Genomic DNA, 19,020 nt, shown 5'->3' on the forward strand with positions numbered 1-19,020 from the left:
GATATCCTGACCTTCTAGGCAAGTCCCCTTCAGGGACCTTCTAGGCAAGTCCCCACCTCCCTCCTCTCCACTGCAGTGATCTGGCCACCTGAGACTTCATGCTCAGCCCTCCTCAAGAAACATATTCGCCTATGCTGCCCTGCCTAGAACTGAAGTGAGAGAAGACCGAAATCATAAGCTGTCCAGCGTATCCCACCCCCTGCTGGAGTCATCTTGCAGGTTTCATATCTTGCAGAAGGATCTTCAGATCCAGGACATGGGGAGAATGGTATCAGCAGCTGCATTCCTTCCCAATAGATATCCTGCACTCTGCCCTTTACATATACACCAATGCATCCCCATATTAGCAGGGTGGTGTCTGGCAGTGGACTTCACATTAGTTGTGCCACAGACAGCAGAGGCACAAATCCCACCTTACTCCTGAAGACCTCCCTGCTGCATTTCCATATTATCCATCCATCAGAAATCATCTCAGCAAACTATGATACGGGATTGTATTCCCTGATTGTACAGCAGAAATGCCTAGGCAGCAGTGATTTCCAACCATTAAGCCCACTCTGAACCAAGGTTTTGCTGGTCCAGGCCTCCCTCTGCTTCAGAAATTTGAGAACATACTCAGGGCAGCCCCAAAATAAACCTTCTCAGCATACACTTCAATTGATCTTCCGCATCCTTTGGAATCCCTGGCCATCATCTAGTTTATCAGTCAATGTTGGCATTCTGCTGTCCAGTATAAGATTGAAATCCAAAATGACTGCACCCCTTATCCTAGACATGAATACAGCAGAATTAAACCAGAAAAAAAATTGCTCAGAAGCACATGGTTTGAAAAGATTTAGCTTTGGAGGATACTAAGAGAACAAGGAAGTTAGGGCATCCCAGTTGAGAGGTTGCAATAAATGCTAAAATGGACATGGTGTCTTTAAGTAAACAGAAGACAGAGCACAAAGATTCCAAATGACCCCTGATGAATGGGTTGTTAATACAAACAAACAATACAAACAAAAAATATACTTTGAAATATCTGTACAGAAATGTGAGAAGTCTAAAAATTAAAATGGATATTCAGAGTGTATAGCATTGGATGAAGAATTAGACATAATTGGCATCTCAGAGATATGTTGGAAGGAGGATAGTCAAAGGAGCACTGAGAACCAGGATACAAATTATATTGAAATGCAGGATTGATCAAATTGGTGGAGGGGTGGCACTATATATTAAAGAGGACATTGAGTCAAACAGGATAAAAGTTCTCCAGGAAACAAAATACAATGCTGAATCTTTAAGGATAGAAATTCCATGTGTAAAGGGGAAAAAAATAGTAGAGGGGGTGCATTACCATACACCTGACCAAAAAGAACAGACAATAAATGCTAAAAGAAATTAGGGAAGCTAAAAAAAACAATCAGCAGCACAGTAATAATGGGTAATTTCAATAACCCCAGTAGTAACTGGGGGGGCCGATTTTAAAAGTTACGCGCGTGGGGTACATTTGTGCACACCACCCCGTGTGCACAAATGTACCCCGCGTGCACACCACCCGGTGTGCACAAATGTACACCCGATTTTATAACATGTGCACGCATGTTATAAAATCCAGGGTCGGCGCGTGCAAGGGGATGCCGAGCACTAGGGGAGGCCCAATGGCTTTCCCCATTCCCTCCAAGGCCGCTCCGAAATCGGAGCGGCCTTGGAGGGAACTTTTTTTTTTGGTGTCCCCCCCACCTTTTCCTCCCTTCCCCTATCTAACCCACCTCCCATCCCTACCTAAATCCCCCCCCCCACCTTATTTCATCGAGTTACGCATGCCTCTGGCAGGCGTAATTTGCTCATGCCGGCCGGCTGCCGGAGCACTTGACCCCACCCCCAGACTGCCGCCATGCCCCCGGGCACGCCACGAACCTCCCCTTTTTTGAAGCCCCGGGACATGCGCGCGCTACCGAGCCTATGCAAAATAGGCTCGGCGCACACAGGGTTAAGTTTTCGGGGGTTACGCATGTATCTTACTCCCGTAACCCTTTGAAAATCTACCCCTGGGTGAATATCACATCAGGATATGCTAGAGAGGTAAAGTTCCTAAATGAAATAAATGACTGTTTCATTGAGCAGCTGGTACTGTTATGGTTTTGAGGTGTTTGAGTGGATTCTTGGGTACTGTGGAGATGACCATGCCCATGGGGAGGAGCCCCGTGAAGAACCACAGTACCAGGGTAGACTCAAGACACGCAAACACAGAGATTTGTCTTTTATTATACAGCTGAGGTATACCACCAGAGGTGGCAATAGTGAGGTGATTCAGAGGTAGCAGTCCAGGGACCCTCGGCAGAGGAGACCCGTCTCACTGAGATGGTATAGGGAGAACCGGATGCAGGTTCCCAGTGCAGCAGAGCTGTAGATGAGACAGACTGACAATGTTAAATTACTCACTAACGGCTCGATACAGTAAGGCCGCGGTAAAAACAGTGCGGCAGTGTCAGGCGCACCCTTCCTCCCCGCACCCACAGTTCTCATCACTAACTCCCCGATACTCTCCTCTAATCGCATGCAAATGCATGCCGCGGCTGTGAAGCGTTAGGGAAGGGTTATGCCCGCGCAACCCATTTTACTGTATAGGCGCTGTAACAGCGCCTATACAGTAACCTGGGTGCGCTGGTACCTGTCATTTCAAATGACATTTGAAATGACAGGCACCAGGAAGTGTAAAAAGTGTTAAAAACAAAAAACCTGTGTGTTATATAAAAAAATAAAACAATTTTAAATACCTGTCGGAGGGCCGTGGGTCCAGGCGGCCGGTGGGCGGCGGGCAGCCATCAGCGGCATCCGGTAGTCCCTTCTCCCTTCCTCCCTCCCTCCCCTGCCTGGATGAGCGCCAAAATCGCACGGGCGGGTCGGGCAGCGGGGGGGGGGGGCGGCAGCAGGATCCGGGAGCGGCGGGTAGGCAGCAGCGGGGTCCGGGGGGGCAGCGGCAGCGGGGTCCGGGGGGGCAGCGGCAGCAGGATCCAGGGGTGGCATCGAGATCCGGGGAGCGAGTAGCGGCAGCGTGTTCGATCGGGCAGGCAGGTAGGTGGCAAAATAAAGATGGCCGCCTGCACGGGAAAATCGTGCAATTGGCCGCTGAAGACTTACCATAGCAGGCCCGAGCCTTGCTACTTTTTCGTTTGGTTTTTTTTTTTGCTTCGGGAGGAGGGGACCGGACGGGGCTGCAGGAGACCGGACGGGACCAGGGCGGGTAAGCAATTTTTTACACTACACTACACTAACTCCTACTAGGGGGAGGCGGTAAACTAGCAGGTTAAGGCCACGGCAGAACAGCGGGTTACGGAGGAGATAATATCAGCGCCCATTACAGTATCGCAGGGGAATAGCTAATTCCTTCATTATACAGCTTTTTCGTTCATTTACATGCTGGGTGCGGAAAGGGTTTAGGAAAGGGTTTAGGAAGCGCTAAGGACGCGTGAAACTGGAGACTGTATCGCTGGATGGCCTTACTCGTCTGTATTGTGCGCTCCCAGCACGTTACAGACCGGGAATCTTTAACTCAACGTTACTGTATCGACCTGTAAGATGGTAGCTGTATAGGTGGAGATCCCAGCAGGCAGAAGAAGTTGTATACACGTAGGGATGTGAATCGTTTTTCCTACGATTGAAAATATCAGAAGACATTTTCAAACTCGTCAGAATTCAGGGGGCCCCTGAACCCGATAGGAAAACCCCACAAAATGTTTTGTTGGGTTATTTATCGTTTTGGGGGGGGGGGCGGGAAGAAAGGGCACTTAAAACTTATCCCCGACCCTTTAAATTTAATTCTTTCGCATCCCCCCAAATTTTTAAAGTACCTGGTGGTCCAGCAGGGGTCCTGGGAGCGATCTCCCGCTCTCGGGCCGTCGGCTGCCACTAATCAAAATGGCGCCAATGGCCCTTTTCCCTTAGCATGTGACAGGGTATCCGTGCCATTGGCTGGATATCCGTGTGGGCCATCCATTGCTCCTACCATGTGACAGGGGCCGGCCAATGGCACGGATACTCTGTCACATGCTAAGGGCAAAGAGCCATCGGCGCCATTTTGATTAGTGGCAGCCAATGGCCCGAGAGCGGGAGATCGCTCCCGGGACCCCCGCTGGACCACCAGGTACTTTAAAAATTTGGGGCGGGGGGTCGGGAGAGTGGGGGATGCAAAAGAATTAAATTTAAAGGGTCAGGTGGTTTTTTTCGACACGACACAGCTGACTAAAACGGGTAAGAATCGCGGGAACGAAGATTTCCCGTGGTTTTTACCCAAACTCGATACCGGAAACGAGTCCGGTACCGATTCACATCCCTAGTATACAGGCACCGAGTCAGGGAGAGCAGGCTCTCGAGGAGCGAGTAACTGATCCAAGATAGGCACCTGAAAGAAAGCAAAGGGCCCCTGAGGAGCAGGTACCCAAGTTGGAGAAATACCCCGAAGGGCAGAGAGAGCTTCCAGTGGCAGCAAGGAAGCGGCAGAGTAGCTCAGACCGGAGGCTTCACATCCATTCACAATCCTTGCTAACTCAGTTTGTTAGCAATAAAGAGCAGGCTATATACCCAGGCAGAGGTATGTGTCTTCCGGGGTTGACCCGAGTATTTCCCGCGCTGGCTGCTTTAAAGCTAGAGATGTACAACATATTTTTGGTATTTTTTATGCAAATAAAACTTATCTTTGAAATTCTTCCTTGGTTTAAAGGTCCTCCTCAAAGTCCATCAAAACACCCCGGTAAGCATTGCCGGTTATGCCTATTATGACTGGCTTATAGCACACTTTGATGTGTTTTCATTTTGGGAAGAGGGTTGCCTGTGAACTATAGAGAGATATCCATGCCAGGAATGCTATTCAAAGGCGATGATTCAGCAGAACTGAAACAAATCTCAATGTACCTGGAAGATGAACTATGGCAAATTGACAAACTAAAGAGGAGCAAATCACCTGGACCAGCTGATATACATTTCAGAGTGCTGAAAAACTGAAAAATGAAATTGCACACCCGCTATTAGTAATTAGTAAACTATAATTAAAATTGTCTATGGTACTTGAAGACTGGAGGGTTGCCAATATAATGCCAATTTTTAAAAAGGGATGAAAGGGTGATCCAGGAACCTACAAACCAGTGAGTCTCAGTTCTGTGCCAGGCAAAATGGTAGAAACTATCATAAAGAGCAAAATTACTAAACATATAGATAGGCATAGTTTAATGGGACAAAGCCAAGATGGATTTAGTCAAGAGAAGTCTTGCCTCACCAATCTGCTACATTTTGAGGGCATAAATAAAATGTGGATAACACTGAGCCAGCTGATATAGTGTATTTTGATTTCCAGAAAGCATTTACAAAGTCCCTCATGAGAGACTTCTTAGGAAATTAAAGAGTCTTGGGATAAGATGCAGTGTGCTATTGTGGATTGGTAACTGGTTAAAAGAGAGTAGGGCTAGATGGTAAAATTTCTCAATGGAGAAAGGTGAATAGTGGAGTGCCCCAGGAATCTGTTCTGGGACCACTGCTTTTTAATCAACCTAATAAACGAAGCTTGACCGATGTGCCGCAAATGCGCAGTAGAGGGCAGCTCTACTGCGCATGTGCGGGCAAGCACGTCAGTCTCAGCGAGCATCAGCTGGATATCAACATGGCGGCGTTGGGCGTCGAGTGGTAATGGCGGCGGCGACGAGGAGCGGTGGCGTCGAGCGGCAGCGGCGGCGACGAGGAGTGGCGGCCAGTAGCGAGGAAGGAGAGAGTGAGAGGGAGGGAGGGAGGGAGGAAAGCGTGAGAGGGAGGGAGGGGGTGTGTGGGAGGAGGGAGGGAGGAGTGGGTGTGTGGGTGGGAGGGAGGGAGGGAGGAGAGAGTGGGTGGGAGAGAGGGGGAGGGAGGGGAGGGAGGTAGGGGGTGGGGGAGGTGAGGAGGAGTGAGGGGGAGAGGGAGAACTGAGGGGGGGAGAGGGAGAATGAGGGGGAAGAGGGGGAAGAATGAGGGGGAGGTGAGACTCAGAGGGATGTGAGTAAGTGGAAGGGTAAGAAGTTGTGGAGCAGAGGAAAAGGGAGTGGAGGAGGGCTGAGGGAGAGGGGATGGGATTGAGAGACGGTGGGGAGTGACTGAGGGAAGGGAGGGAGGTGAGAGTGAGGGGAGGGAGGCAGTGGGAGACAGAGGGTGAGTAAGACTGAGTGGAGGGAAGGGAGTGAGTGAACGAGAGGAAGGGGGAGTGAGGGAGAAAAAGTGTAGAAGGGTGCTGTGTTCGAAAATGGACTGAAAAAAAAAATTAATGTAGCCCGTTTTAACGGGCTTAACGGCTTGTATATTTATAAACAACCTGGAAATAAGAACAACAAGTGAGGTGATCAAATTTGCTGATGACACAAAATTATTCAAAGTTGTTAAATCACAAGTGCATTGTGAGAAATTGCAAGAGGACCTTGCAAAACTGGGAAACTGGGTATGCAAATGGCAAATGAAATTTAATGTGGACAAGTGCAAAATAATGCACTTAGGGGTAGATTTTAAAAGAAGCGCGATCAGCCTACTTTTGCTTGCGCATCAGACTCAAGCAAAAGTACGCTGGATTTTAGTAGATACGCGCGGAGCCGCGCGTATCCACTAAAATCCTGGATCGGCGCGCGCAAGGCTATCGATTTTGTATAGCCTGCGCGCGCCGAGCCGCGCTGCCTCTCCCCGTTCCCTCCGAGGCCGCTCCGAAATCGGAGCGGCCTCGGAGGGAACTTTCCTTTGCCCTCCCCTCACCTTACCCTCCCTTCCCCTACCTAACCCACCCACCCGGCCCTGTCTACACCCCCCCCTTACCTTTGTCGGGGGATTTACGCCTCCCGGAGGGAGACGTAAATCCCCGCGCGGCAGCGGGCCTGCTGCGCGCCGGGCCGCGACCTGGGGGCGGGTACGGAGGGCGTGGCCACGCCCCCGGGCCATAGCCACGCCCCCGTACCCGCCCCAAAACGCTGCCGACACGCCCCCGGAACGCCGCGACGACCGGGCCCGCCCCCCGACACGCCCCCCTCCGAGAACCCCGGGACGTACGCGAGTCCCGGGGCTCTGCGCGCGCCGGGAGGCCTATGTAAAATAGGCTTCCCGGCGCGCAGGGCCCTGCTCGCGTAAATCCGCCCGGTTTTGGGCGGATTTAGGCGAGCAGGGCTCTGAAAATCTACCCCTTAAGGAAGAGTAAACCAAATTATAGCTACACAATGCAAGGTTCCGCATTAGGACAAATTAAATGGTAATGATAGCAGAAAAGAACCAAATGGCTCATCCAGTCTGCCCAGCAAACTTCTTAGGTATTTACCGCGCCGTACAGGCTAACCCTATGTTTCTCTTAAGGATAGTAACTGAAGCTCCATACAGTTATCCCCAGGCCTTATGAAAGCCATATAAAATATACTTCTAGCACTTTTTTTCCTGGGTGATGAGCCTTCTTGAATATTTAGACAGTGCTGCTTGACATGCTTTGCTTTTGGACTTCTTGACTCTCTCTCCCCAACCATCCCCTCTTACTTACTCCCTTACTTACTTCTTACATTCTCCTATCCCTTCCCATTTGACTCCCTCTCCCCCAATTATTCCTAAAATATTACCCCATCACCTTTTCTCTGATTCACTTTCACTCCAATCAATTTCTTGCATAAGCTCCCCTTCCCTCCTCCCATTATCTTTCTTTTGCTTTCTCACTAATTCACTTCCTCCTCACCTTTTCTCACTCCATCCTGCCCCACCCCAACATTCATGTGTGTGTTTCTCTCTCTCTCTCTTTCTCTCTAACTTTCCCTCCTCCCAATCACCACCGCGGTCTTTTTTGAAACCCTTTCTCTCCTTCAACCCCCTTTGGCTCTGTCTGTCTTACCACATCCTGTAACACCACGTCTGGCGTTCCTTCACAAATATTCCCCTTCCAGGTCTCTCACACCCCTGACTGTTTCACATCCTTCTACCCTCCTTTCCACTAGCTCTCTTGCAACCCTCCCCAACTCTTTTTTCCCGGCATTTCCCTGCCTACCTTTCCTCACACAACTCCCTACCTCCCACATGGTGTTCATGCACCCCCACCCTGGATATTTCTTTCCCTCTCCCCCCGATCCTAGCCCTGGGATTTACCTCTTCTCATGCTCCACCATCATTCACCCCCTTTTGCACCACTCCTACAGGCATTCATCCATGCCTTAATTCCTCAAAATTAAAACCCTCTCGCACTGACCCCCGGGCAGTCACCCCCTCCTCATCTCCCCAAAATTCACCCCTTAACGAAACAACATCCCCCAGCATTCATTCTCCCCTTCTTACTCCACTATCAACTCCTCCCTCCCTCCAATCACAAACCACATGTGTGGTCTGAAGCTCTTTCTGCTTCCTAAGAGCAAATAAAAGAAGGGGCTGAAATTGATAGAGAAGGGCAAAGAAGGGCAAGGGGGTTTCTCTGTTCCAGCCATTCCCTCAGGCACCTCTACGTGCTACCTTTTGTCAGGGGAACAGAAGCGGGAGAAGCTTTAGTAAGGAGAGTAGGGATTCTTTGCTCTGAAGTGTCTCTTCCAAACTCCACCTCCCCCCCCCCCCCCCCATTCTGTCCCTGAAGGAGAAGAGGGGAGAAAAACAGAGAGAGAGAGAAGAGCTAGATTAGGAAGCAAAGTGAGACTTCTCTTTCTGCAATACAAATAAAAAAAAGTGCCTTCACCATGTGCTTTTTACTTTGTTACAATTCCAACAACTGCCACATTTCCCCTTATAAAGGAGGAAAAGACCTCTGAACCGAGCATGCATTTGTTTAAACAAACATGAGTGCATGTTTTGGTAACATTAATCACCAGTAAAAAAAAAAAACAAAAACCCTCCACATCTTCCAAATGCTTTATTTATTATGGCAAAAAATGTTCTTAAACAGATTATGTAGATATTTTTATGATTTTTTGTTTATAAATAAGAAGCACTTATCTTGATGTAATTAAATTTTAAAGATGAGGTTCACAGAATAAGCAAGGTTTATAAGGGAAATTTGGCAATTGTTGGAATTGAAAAATACTAAAAAGCACATGGTGAAGGCAAATGTTTGGATTGGTGTTGCAAAATTAAACTTCACTTGCCTATACTGTTATGAGTTGTTCTCTTTCAGTGCCAGACTCACCCCCTCACCTGCTGTTCCCTACATAGGACAAGAGGAGCAAGAAAATGATAGGAGGAGAAAGGAAATAACAGGAGGAGAGGGGTCGAATTAGAGAGCAGAGTAGCTTCTCTTTGCTTTGCATTATGTAATGCTCCTGTGCTCGCTTACCTTGTAGGGAATTCTTGGGCTTGGGAGTAGTGAGTTACTGTAATGTAGTGTGAGTTTCTGTAGTGTAGTGGTTATCACATTTGCCTAACACACAAAAAGTCCCTGGTTTGAAACCAGGTAGAAACAATTCCTAAATTTCATCTGAAAAAAATCAGCAGAGCCACGGGTCACAATTTGAAGTTCCAGGGAGGAAGACGCAGAACCAATGTCAGGAAGCATTTCTTCACGGAGAGGGTGGTGGATGCCTGGAATGCCCTTCGGGAGGACGTGGTGAAGACCAGAACTGTGAAGGACTTCAAAGGGGCGTGGGATAAACACAGTGGATCCATAAAGTCTAGAGGATGTGAATGAATGTGGATAAAAGGATTTGCATTCACAAAAAAGTAGGGAGTAGCTTGCTTGTTATGGTGGTTACTACCCCAAACCAAATAAGCCTGATACTTCACTTTCAATGCATATCTCTCTGCTTCAACGTAGGAGAATGAAGAAAAGTGGATCTATATACAGACAACAACCAACAAGGACTGAATTACATAGTCTGGGTAAACAAATAAGCATGGGTGTAGCTTGTTCATTGCATCAGTTATTACCCCTAACTAATTAAGCTAGATATTTCACTCTCCAACACTGTTCTCTACATTAATGGTGGGGGTGGAAGGGAACTAGAACCAAAAGGTTACTAAGAGCCAAGAGTAATATAAGTATGAGAAGAAAAATAAAGTGCAAAACTGGATGGGCTGTTTGGTCTTCTTCTGCTGTCGTTTCTATGACCTGGTGGAATCTCCCTCAGGCAGATGCCATTGGTTCTTGAAGCTAATGCTTTCCACTATGGAAGAAGTTGTTAATAGGTGAGATTTCACTCCCTTCCCCCAAGGAAAACAAATGAGACTGTGAACTGGGCTGGCAGTATTTACAAATATATACAAGTTCAACAGTCTATATGATTTTATACATTTCTGCATGACAATTGCTACAGCATATCAAGTAGAACATTTATGCTCTCATACATTTTAGTCTTAATCTATGCATCTATATATAATTCTACATGACAGTAAGCACATTTAGATACTTGGGGTGTTAGACCCCACAGAATACCACCATATAGAATGAGCGGGACCTCTTACATTCCCATTTGATCAAGCACCATTATCCTCCCCGCTTTACCCTAAATCTCAGCCATGTGAAGAAATGCAACTGGGCTGGTGGGTACTGCTGGTCATGGGGGGAAGAGTTATGTCCAAATTGCTGCTGCAATCTCTTCTACTCCACTTCCGCTCTGCTCTACTGACAGGTCCACACCCTCCTGTGGGACCTGATTCCACCTCCAGTTCTGCTACTAGGGTCCACACCCTACTAGGGGACTCAACATTGCCTCCTGATCTGCTGCTGGGGTCTGTACCCTCCTCGGGGAGCCAACATCACCTCCCAATCTTCCACCTGATACTCTGTTCTCTTGGAGGACCCATCATCACCTACCAATCAACTGTGGGGGACCCAATGCTGGTGCTACACAGCCTTAGGCTTTTCTTCCTCAGATGGAGGGGTTTCCTTTGCTTGGGATTATAGCTCAACTAGGCCCATTGCTTGCTCATTGTTCAGTGATCATGGCTCTTAGTGACTCTGGCTCTTAGTGACTCTGGCTCTTAGTGACTCTGGCTCTTAGTGATTCAAACGCAGCAGAGCCCATAAACAGTTATTTGCTTTTACCCAGCTGCAACCATCTTTTCTCAGCTACAAGTCTGAGACCCATGCAGGATTATGGAAAGAGAATAAGTTCAAGCTCTTCTATCCTGTCTGAGTTTATTTTGCTCTACCCGGAGAATCCAAAGGTTCTGACACCCCCTCCCCCCCTTTTATTATTCAGGGTGAGAATCTGTTTGTTGGCTAGGATTGTTTTTCAGTACATTTCCCAGAGAATTCCCTATTTCAGTCAGATACTGCAGTTTAGGACCTTGCCATTATTTGTGAAATGATATTTCACTGTAAGTCAATAGTAGTGGTCAGGGGACATGCAAATTTCCTACCTGAAACTCTGACCCATCTTTTCAATAAGACATTCAATCACCCTCCAAATAGGGGGTCTGATAACCTTTTCAGTCTCTCTCTGATTTCCAGGCTGGTGGCTGATGTTACACTGGGAGGTGGTGGGAGGGTCAATTATACTCTGTCCTCTCCAGCTTTATGCCCTCCTCTCTTATTTCTTGCAAGCTGCCAGAGGGCTGTTCTCTGCTGCTTGAGATTTGGGGCACTAGGCTATAAAGTAAGGACACATGCCTCTGGCTGCCAGCAATGTACAAAGGAATTTCCCAGGGCTCACCAGTGTGCCACGGCACACCGATTGAGAAACACTGCTTTTCGTGACCCAGGAACCCCAATAGGTAAGGGGAGTCTGTGTGAATAACAATGATATAAATTAAATGTTTACTCCGCCCATGGTCACGGTGGTCTGCAGAAGACTATGATAAAGTGAAGAGGAGGCACACGGCACAGGGCAGGCAGATGATGTTACAATAAGCCCTTAGTAGCATCATTCACAGAGGGAATGCCGCTGGGCATTTGCCTCATTAGAAAATTGATTGGGTTTGCATTTTTCCTACCGTCTTTGTCAGCAGGATGCCTAATTAAAATATGTTTTACTCTAAATGTTATCAATATTCAGTGGATGAAACAACCACTGCTTTATCTAAAGGATAACTTGAGAAGTCTGGAAACTGTGTGGATGAGATAGAATAAGGGGAACAAGGGGAAGAAGGGCTAGAAGGGAGGGAGATAGACGGGATAGAAGACGGGAAGAAGGGTAGGAGGAAGAGAAAGAATTGAGGAGGAAGGGGAAGAAATGATTGGGGTTTTATCCATTACTGTATTTAAAATGGTTTTAGTCTATGTAAAAGTATTGTTTTATTAATTTAACATTTTTGAAAAATGATGTAACATGTATAATGATAGGTTTAGTATATATGTGTTTTGAATGTTGCTACTGCAAATTCGATTAGTGTAAACCGCCTTGAAATGATGTTGAAAGCCGGTATATAAAGCTGACTAAATAAATAAATAAATAAATTTGGTTGGCCAAGAGTGAATAAAAAAAGAAAAATAGAGGAAGAGTGGAAGAGTGGAAGAGTGGGAGGGGAGGGGAAAAAGAAAAAGGGAGAAGAGGAAAGGTGGATAACATGAAAGTAAAAGGCAAAACGTATAGTATGCCTCTGTTATGTCATTCAGTAACAGGAAATATGGGGGCAGTGGAACAAAAGACAGTCAGTAGGAAGAGCAGCAAAGTCAGTATGTAATGATTATTTGTCCTGAAGGCTATTTGCAAGCATACTGCCAAGATTATTTTGGCACAAAACTGCTTATGGCCCCAGTCTGATCGTCACTAGTGAATTTGTTTAGTTCTCCCCAGTTCATTCACAATGCTAGCATACACGAATACTGAACACTGCACACAGGGCATACTGGACATCTCTGGACTAGCAAACACTTTCCAAGACAATGAATGGATTAAGGTTCATTAACATGATTTTCATCATCTTTTCACTTCACCCTCACCATCTTGTAGAGGCTCCTTAATTTCCCCATTTTCTCCCTTTAAAAAGGACACATTTTGGCCATGGAGAAAGTTACTAAAGGGCACCTGAACATTTTTTTTTTTTAACATGAATACTAAAATCACCTTTAGTGGTCTACTCACAAAGATAATGAGATGCAAAGCACAAACACATTAAAAGGGTTACGCTGTAGGGAGTACAGGTCAAATAACAGGTGTGCACTCTGCATGCTGAGATCCCTTATGCTAACTGGCCCAAAGTGCAAAGCCAGTTAGCATGAGAAAATGCTCCTTACTTGTACCCCTCGTCCATGAATACCAAAATACATGAGTTCTGACCCAGATTCTCCCCTCCCAGCCCCTGACACAAAAAGAGATGGGCCCCATCCAACTTCCCAAAACAAAAAGCAGAGGGATTTTGACTTCTTTGATTCCCAGTCCACCCTCCCAACACAAGAAATATAGGGACTCCCCTGGTACCCTCTCCCTTATTTCCACCCACTCCCTTAGGCTCTGGAAAGGAAGTCTGAGGGAGGAAAGGCGGGCATCTCTTGTTGGCACCACTATGGCTCATCAAATGGCAATGTGGCCTTTGTAAATTTAGCAAGGGTTTGTGAATAGGGTGACAATATTTTTTGAGCTCATTATCATCTTATTTAAATACTTTGAGTTGTAATTTGTAGCATGCATATCCTGCCTAACTTAACAGAGGTTTTCATCTATCCTAAATCATTAGTGAAGCAGACGGTGGTAAGTATGCACGCTTTAGGCCTTTAGTGGCTCTGTTTTCTGCATACAAAAAAACAATTTTAAAACTTAGCTTATGAGTTACCATTTGAAAGAGATTCCACTACATCTAGCGTTACATTGTGAAATATTTCTAATTTGGGTAATTTACAGAGAAGACAATTTTTAAAGCTATTTACATGGGTAAAAGCAATTTTCATGTTAGTTGTTTGAAAATCACTTTCCCTTACTAAGGGTAAAAGAATGTACAACTTTTAGCTCAATTTCATTCGAGTACCATGTTTTGAGCATGAGTTTGAAAATTTTGAACATTCAGGGGCAGATTTTCAAAGGGTTACGCGCATAACCCCGAAAATCTGCTCCTGCGCACGCATCACCTTGCACTTATCCACATTAAATTTCATCTGCCATTTTGATGCGCATATGTCCCGGGGCTTTGAAAAAGGGGTGGGAAGGGGGCGGGGTGTGGCGTCGGTCTGGGGGCGGTCCAGGGGTAGGACCGAGGCCTCCGGCACAGTGGCCGTGTCGGGGGATGGCGCGCCAGCAGCCGGCCGACATGCGCAAGATACGCCTGCCAGAGGCAGGTGTAAAAAGTCAAACAAGGTAGGGCTGGGGGATGGGTTAGATAGGGGAAGGGAAGGGAAGGGAAGATGGGGGGAGCGGAAGAAAAGTTCCCTCCGAGGCTGCTCCGATTTCGGAGTGGCCTTGGAGGGAACAGGGAAAGCCATCAGGGCTCCCCTAGGGCTCGGCACGCGCAAGGTGCACAAGTATGCACTCCCTTGCACACGCCAACCCTGGATTTTATAACATGCGCGCGCAGCAGCGCGCGCATGTTATAAAATCGGGTGTACATTTGTGTGCGCACGCTTCTTTAAAAATCTACCCCTCATTGTATTTTCAAGTCAATGCACATCATTTTCTGAAGATTAAAAGCAGAATCAAATGTCCTACCCAAAGCAAGTTTAAAAGTGAAAGTATACTGTCCCCACAGCATGCCCTTTCTTCCTTCTGCTGCTAGACAGTTAGATAGTCTTTGATCCAACTTTACATATTCAGAAAAACTTAGTACTTAACTCCCAAAACATTTATTATAACAATGAATTAACATAAGGCTCACTGTGATGAAATGGAGTCAAGGGTAACAGCATAGATTTTCTGGAATTTCACAACTGTGGGTTTTTTTTTTTCTTTCTTTTTACCTGAATGCTTTAGATGAATGTAACTGCTAAGAAGCAATGCTTTTCCTAAGGGTTTTGTGATAGAAACTGACAGAAGGTGCTGCTGGTTTAGGTGAAAGCATTTTTCAAACTTAAGAAGTCCGTCCAATGGAACAAACTATCCCAGAATGCCTAGGGTTAAAGACACCAATTGGCAAGGTCTGAGAAAGGAAATGTGACACAAGCAATGTCCACTCATAAAGTTCAGAACAATCACATTGCAGCTCTATTACAGCAGAGGTTATAAGCCCTGCAGAAAAACTAAAGTAAACAATGCAACAAGAACACAGTTTGGCAGTGTAATAAGGAGAACAGGCTGTGAATACAGAACACTACCTGCTTGGTATTGCGGACACCACTATTATCAACCATTATAAGAAACCAAAAGAAATATCAGGCACGCAAGTTCCCAGGTGGGAGCCAGGTTCACACCAGTCATTTGGGTGAGAAGCGGACGCAGGAATAAGAATGACTGCAGCTTCAGGATCAGTGGAGACTTTGCTGAGGGATTTGGTGCTGCTGATTGCTGATCAGGAGAGTAATTATGACCTCATGGGTGAGTTGAGTTGATCCAGTTTCTGCAGGCATATTGTCCAATGCACTGTCAGGTGTCCAATGAAGAGAGATCACAATAAAAATAAGGTGTACCATAGCTCGCCTGAGTATTGTCCACCTCAAAAAAAATGGTTAAAAAACTTTGTTCTCCCAATTTGTTCTCAAGTGCGATGCTGATGGCAAGGGCAGTTACCTGTGGTGGATTTCCATGTGTGATCTGGGATTTACAAACAAAAGTAGTTTCTTAAAGCTGGCGCTACATTGCTGTGTTTAGCAAGGAACTCAGGTCCCATCAGCCATGTTGTCTGCATCAGGTGAGCTGATGGTACAGACTTTGTGGCGTGGCCTGCTGGGCTCTGTTCGGTGGGCACATAATGCCACTGCACTGGTTGTGTTGATTTCCTGATCTGCTTGACTCTGTAACTCTTATTTTGATTCACCTTGTCTCCTTAATCCCCCTCCTGCATCTACATGCTGCATTGTGTATCATGATGGAACTTTAGACACAAGGAGAGCAATAATGAGTCTTCCTCACGGAACTTGATTGTGAAAATAGGGCTGGCACACACAACTTTGGCATGGAAGCGGATGCAAAGTGCACACATGAAAGTATGAGCAGGGATCTGAAAATGAAATCTTCAGGCATACTTTCAGTCCCCCAACCTACGGTAACTATGACCATTTATTTGAGAATGTGTGCTGAAAAACAGCGTGCTGCACTACCCACATTGGGGGGGGGGGGGGGGGGGCAATTTTCAAAACATGTTTTTACATGGATAAACATGTAAACATCTTTTGATTACAACCTCAATGAATATTAATAGTGATAATAATACAATAATCCCAGTGCTGTTGGGGCATAACTTTTCCCATGATAAACCTACTGAAAATACAACACTGAAGGCTGAGTAAAGAGAGGATCAGAAAATAGGCAAAACAAGAGGGAATCTGTTTATGCTGTTATGAAAAATTGTTTATATTTATGGCGACTTGATACTGTTCAAGCACTATCTACTGACCGTGTTGTCTGATGCTCCTTGGAACAGTGACTTAAGACTGCTTCTCACTATGACGTGCACACTAGGTCAGTAGAGGAGAAACTGATGAGGAAGATACACAGTAATTGGTAAAAGCACCCCTTGCAAACACTTTTGTTTTACCAGCATGCTGCTAATAGCACCTGCAATTCTCATAAATTAGATGATCCACTCCCACGTTTGAATAAAACCACAGTTTATTAAACAAGTCTTATAATTGCATACCTATTATAATATTTCTCTAGGTTAACAATGAAAAGTAGAGGCAAGTGAGCCGAGCTGCCAGCCAGTTGCAAAAGAGGCACATGACATGCTTGCTCAGACTTCACTAGTTTACTGCCTACCATGATCACCAGACAGGAAGATGCATAATTTATTTATTTTTCTTCACATATAACAGGATATGACAAAGGGGTTTATATACTAAAGCATAGTTGCAAGCTAAGGCCATTCAGCATACATGCTAAATAGCATGCAATGCACTTAGTCCCCTGCATGCATGGTAAACAAGACTCCAAATATATTACCGGGTACGTGCTAAAATTTGTGCATACTTCCATGTAAATGAAGGCGACACTAAGCAGAAACTGTATAGTCATACAAAATATATATCCTATCCACCATACTGTATACCATCTTAATGTGGGCCAACAACTAATTCATGGAATTTGAATTTTAAAATGATGAGACCCTCATATATGGAGATTTTTCAGCTTCTTATTACTGCTTAGCTAACCAGGCCCCCAGTATAATCATCGGTCTCCTTTCAGGGTGGGACTGACAGTGATCTGGGCTCCTGGGCAACAGGACTTTTGGCCCTTCATTGGCTTCTAACTACCCATCTGAGGCTAGGAAAGAATGCTGTGGGCCCTCGGGTACTGCCCTATTGCACGAATGGTTAATCCACCCTGTCTCCTTTTGATAATATTTGCACTGTGACTCAGTATTACTAAATAGTGATGCTTATCCCAGCTGGTATACATGGACATCTTCAGTTTTATCAGCTCTATGTGCAGTTAACAAATCCAAACAGAATCCCAAGATGGTAACACATTTCAAAGTAAATCTGCTTCAGAAGAGTAAAATGTAGTTCTATGTGATGGTATCTGCGTAACCAAAAGAACCACCATTTTGCATCAGCAAGTAGCACGCATGGAACGATTTCACTGGCGTTTCACAGCATAAAATACTAGTTTTTTTCGGGTTTTCAGATACTATCATATAGAGGATGGCACAGAGAGGACTTCATTCTTTTATAGAATGGTCTGTTTTTGTATTAACCAATGAAGATGTAGAGTTGCTGTTACCGTTTGTTGATTGGTTTTAACCCTTTAAAGATATTTGTTTGCACTGCGTATGTGTGAGCGTTTTTGCCAAAGACTTGAGAGATTGGGTCTCTGTGTTGAAGCTCTGGTTTGTTCATAATTTGGAGAAGAAAGAAAGAAAGTGATAAAAGATGTCACTATTTCACATGATAACTTGATATACTGAGGTAATGAAAGTTTTTTGCCTGTTGTAGGGAATCACAGCTATTGTGCAATGATGGCCATCGTTGGCTTGGGTTTCACTTCGATAACTGTAATTGCATAGCTGAGCTGAAAGTCACTGCAGCTGGAGACATCAGATGAGTTTTTCTCCTTTTTTAAAATAAATTGTTAAAATTGCTTTCTACAGAAAGAACTGAATATCATTGAGGTTTGGGAATTAATATTTTGCTATTGCAATTACACAAGTTTGGAGAAATCAGAAAGTTAATTGCTTCTCACAGAAAAAAAAGAATGTTTTTAAAGTAAGGAAGTTTTGTTTTTCACAGTATTCACCAATGAAAAGAAAAAAACTGAATGGAGGTTGGAGGTTTTTTGGACCCATAATTTATTTATTTATTTGGGGTTTTTATATACTGACATTCATCTAGGACATCACATCGGTTTACAGTAAACTTAAAACTGCACATGACATGTGCTTGACAGATAAGAAGAGAACAGATACATATAAAACAAGTTAACATGGTACATGCCTAAGGGTCTGAATGATAGATGCGGGAGACAGGGAGGTAGAACCTAATGTTAACTTAAATACAGGGTATTAGGGTTGTTTACAAGGAGAACACATTGCTATTTGGTTATTTACAATGAAAATACAATGCTCTTTGGGATGTGGAATGACTTTATAAAGGGGAAGTGGAGGATGCAAGCTATGAGTGTATGGGGTGTAGGATTAATTGAGATAAGATAAGATGGAGCAGCAGCATTCTTCTGAGGTCTTTTTCTCCTTTCTTATGACTGAATATTATAAATTAGTAGGTGAAGGTTTTTTTATTGATTTTTAATCAAGGTCAATGCCTGCTGTAAACTCAGGGAGGATAACCTTAAAACATGTGCGAGCACACCCTTACATGCGTATATAGGGGCATGCGTGTTCATGTGCATGTATTTTATATCGTGCGCACAAATACGCATGCATTATGTAAAATATGTGAAAATCTACCCTACAACATGATCGCATATCTATAAGATATGTGGCATGTATTTTCAACACAGCCAGAGAAATTTTGATTTATCCGACTAAGTGGTGGCAAAGCCCCTACTTAGACAAGTCTCACAAAATGCTACTTATCCAGCTAACAGCACTTTATAAGACTTATCCAGC

General features: G+C 45.2%; 1 protein-coding gene and 1 non-coding gene across 6 annotated transcripts in view; one reads left to right on the plus strand and one right to left on the minus strand.

Moving 5' to 3' along the window:
- The window catches only part of AGMO (alkylglycerol monooxygenase), a 672,742-nt gene that overhangs the window by 419,233 nt on the left and 234,489 nt on the right, over positions 1 to 19,020 (minus strand). The window lies entirely within an intron of this gene.
- TRNAV-AAC lies at positions 9,325 to 9,397 on the plus strand. The gene has a single exon. It is a non-coding gene; the product is annotated as a tRNA-Val (tRNA).

The sequence above is a fragment of the Rhinatrema bivittatum genome, chromosome 2, assembly GCF_901001135.1.
Source record: "Rhinatrema bivittatum chromosome 2, aRhiBiv1.1, whole genome shotgun sequence".
In the NCBI taxonomy this organism is placed as follows: domain Eukaryota; kingdom Metazoa; phylum Chordata; class Amphibia; order Gymnophiona; family Rhinatrematidae; genus Rhinatrema; species Rhinatrema bivittatum.